Consider the following 4,041-nt stretch of genomic DNA (forward strand, 5'->3'; position numbering starts at 1 on the left):
GTAAGTGTGATGAAAAAGTGTAAATCCATCATACATTAGTAAGTGTGAATAAAATGTATAAAATCATCGTACATTAGTGACAATTAGTAAGTGTGATGAAAAAGGTGTAAAGTCAGCATACATTAGCAAGTGTGATGAAAAAGTGTAAATCCATTTTAAATTAGCAAGTGTGATGAAAAAGTGTAAATCCATCATACATTAGTAAGTGTGAATAAAATGTATAAAATCATTATATATTAAAAAGTGTGAATAAAATGTATAAAATCAACATAAATTAGTGACAATTAGTAAGTATGATGAAAAAGGTGTAAAGTCATCATACATTAGCAAGTGTGATGAAAAAGTGTAAATCCATTTTACATTAGTAAGTGTGATGAAAAAGTGTAAATCCATCATACATTAGTAAGTGTGAATAAAATGTATAAAATCATCGTACATTAGTAATTGTAAATAAAATGTATAAAATCATCGTACATTAGTAAGTGTGAATAAAATGTATCATATCATAATACATTAGTAAGTGTGATTATTATGTATACAATTATCATACATTAGTGTGATTAAAATGTGTAAAATAATCATACATTAGTAAGTGTGATGAAAAAGTGTAAACCCATCATACTATAGTAAGTGTGAATAAAAAGTGTAAATCCATTTTACATTAGTAAGTGTGAATAAAATGTATCAAATCATTATACATTAGTAAGTGTGATTAAAATGTATAAAATCATCGTACATTAGTGACAATTAGTAAGTGTGATGAAAAATGTGTAAAGTCAGCATACATTAGCAAGTGTGATGAAAAAGTGTAAATCCATTTTACATTAGTAAGTGTGATGAAAAAGTGTAAATCCATCATACATTAGTAAGTGTGAATAAAATGTATAAAATCATCGTACATTAGTAATTGTAAATAAAATGTATAAAATCATCGTACATTAGTAAGTGTGAATAAAATGTATCATATCATAATACATTAGTAAGTGTGATTATTATGTATACAATCATACATTAGTGTGATTAAAATGTATAAAATAATCATACATTAGTGACAATTAGTAAGTATGATGAAAAAGGTGTAAAGTCATCATACATTAGCAAGTGTGATGAAAAAGTGTAAATCCATCATACATTAGTAAGTGTGATGAAAAAGTGTAAATCCATCATACATTAGTAAGTGTGAATAAAATGTATAAAATCATCGTACAATAGTAATTGTAAATAAATGTATAAAATGATCGTACATTAGTAAGTGTGAATAAAATGTATCATATCATAATACATTAGTAAGTGTGATTATTATGTATACAATCATCATACATTAGTGTGATTAAAATGTATAAAATAATCATACATTAGTAAGTGTGATTAAAAAGTGTGAAGCCATCATACATTAGTAAGTGTGATGAAAAAGTGTAAATCCATTTTACATTAGTAAGTGTGATGAAAAAGTGTAAATCCATCATATATTAGTAAGTGTGATGAAAAAGTGTAAATCCATCATACATGAGTAAGTGTGAATAAAATGTATAAAATCATCGTACATTAGTAAGTGTGAATAAAATATATAAAATCATCATACATTAGTGACAATTAGTAAGTATGATGAAAAAGGTGTAAAGTCATCATACATTAGCAAGTGTGATGAAAAAGTGTAAATCCATCATACATTAGTAAGTGTGAATAAAATGTATAAAATCATCGTACATTAGGAAGTGTGAATAAAATGTATCATAATACATTAGTAAGTGTGATTATTATGTATACAATCATCATACATTAGTCTGATTAAAATGAATAAAATAATCATACATTAGTGACAATTAGTAAGTATGATGAAAAAGGTGTAAAGTCATCATACATTAGCAAGTGTGATGAAAAAGTGTAAATCCATTTTACATTAGTAAGTGTGAATAAAATGTATCAAATCATTATACATTAGTAAGTGTGATTAAAATGTATAAAATCATCGTACATTAGTGACAATTAGTAAGTGTGATGAAAAAGGTGTAAAGTCAGCATACATTAGCAAGTGTGAAGAAAAAGTGTAAATCCATTTTACATTAGTAAGTGTGATGAAAAAGTGTAAATCCATCATACATTAGTAAGTGTGAATAAAATGTATAAAATCATCGTACATTAGTGACAATTAGTAAGTGTGATGAAGAAAAAGTGTAAATCCATTTTAAATTAGCAAGTGTGATGAAAAAGTGTAAATCCATCATACATTAGTAAGTGTGAATAAAATGTATAAAATCATTATATATTAAAAAGTGTGAATAAAATGTATAAAATCAACATAAATTAGTGACAATTAGTAAGTATGATGAAAAAGGTGTAAAGTCATCATACATTAGCAAGTGTGATGAAAAAGTGGAAATCCATTTTACATTAGTAAGTGTGATAAAAAAAGTGTAAATCCATCATACATTAGTAAGTGTGAATAAATTGTATAAAATCATCGTACATTAGTAAGTGTGATTAAAATGTATAAAATCATCGTACATTAGTAAGTGTGAATAAAATGTATCATATAATAATACATTAGTAAGTGTGATTATTATGAATACAATTATCATACATTAGTGTGATTAAAATGTGTAAAATAATCATACATTAGTAAGTGTGATGAAAAAGTGTAAACCCATCATACATTAGTAAGTGTGAATAAAGTGTAAATCCATTTTACATTAGTAAGTGTGAATAAAATGTATCAAATCATTATACATTAGTAAGTGTGATTAAAATGTATAAAATCATCGTACATTAGTGACAATTAGTAAGTGTGATGAAAAAGGTGTAAAGTCAGCATACATTAGCAAGTGTGATGAAAAAGTGTAAATCCATTTTACATTAGTAAGTGTGATGAAAAAGTGTAAATCCATCATACATTAGTAAGTGTGAATAAAATGTATAAAATCATCGTACATTAGTAATTGTAAATAAAATGTATCATATCATAATACATTAGTAAGTGTGATTATTATGTATACAATCATCATACATTAGTGTGATTAAAATGTATAAAATAATCATACATTAGTGACAATTAGTAAGTATGATGAAAAAGGTGTAAAGTCATCATACATTAGCAAGTGTGATGAAAAAGTGTAAATCCATCATACATTAGTAAGTGTGAATAAAATGTATAAAATCATCGTACATTAGTAAGTGTGATTAAAATGTATAAAATCATAGTACATTAGTAAGTGTGAATAAAATATATCATATCATAATACATTAGTAAGTGTGATTATTATGTATACAATTATCATACATTAGTGTGATTAAAATGTGTAAAATAATCATACATTAGTAAGTGTGATGAAAAAGTGTAAACCCATCATACATTAGTAAGTGTGAATAAAAAGTGTAAATCCATTTTACATTAGTAAGTGTGAATAAAATGTATCAAATCATTATACATTAGTAAGTGTGATTAAAATGTATAAAATCATCGTACATTAGTGACAATTAGTAAGTGTGATGAAAAAGGTGTAAAGTCAGCATACATTAGCAAGTGTGATGAAAAAGTGTAAATCCATTTTACATTAGTAAGTGTGATGAAAAAGTGTAAATCCATCATACATTAGTAAGTGTGAATAAAATGTATAAAATCATCGTACAATAGTAATTGTAAATAAAATGTATAAAATCATTGTACATTAGTAAGTGTGAATAAAATGTATCATATCATAATACATTAGTAAGTGTGATTATTATGTATACAATTATCATACATTAGTGTGATTAAAATGTATAAAATAATCATACATTAGTAAGTGTGATTAAAAAGTGTAAAGCCATCATACATTAGTAAGTGTGATGAAAAAGTGTAAATCCATTTTACATTAGTAAGTGTGATGAAAAAGTGTAAATCCATCATATATTAGTAAGTGTGATGAAAAAGTGTAAATCCATCATACATGAGTAAGTGTGAATAAAATGTATAAAATCATCGTACATTAGTAAGTGTGATTAAAATGTATAAAATCATAGTACATTAGTAAGTGTGAATAAAATGTATCATATCATAATACA

Source organism: Nothobranchius furzeri, chromosome 15, assembly GCF_043380555.1.
Source record: "Nothobranchius furzeri strain GRZ-AD chromosome 15, NfurGRZ-RIMD1, whole genome shotgun sequence".
In the NCBI taxonomy this organism is placed as follows: Eukaryota; Metazoa; Chordata; class Actinopteri; order Cyprinodontiformes; family Nothobranchiidae; genus Nothobranchius; species Nothobranchius furzeri.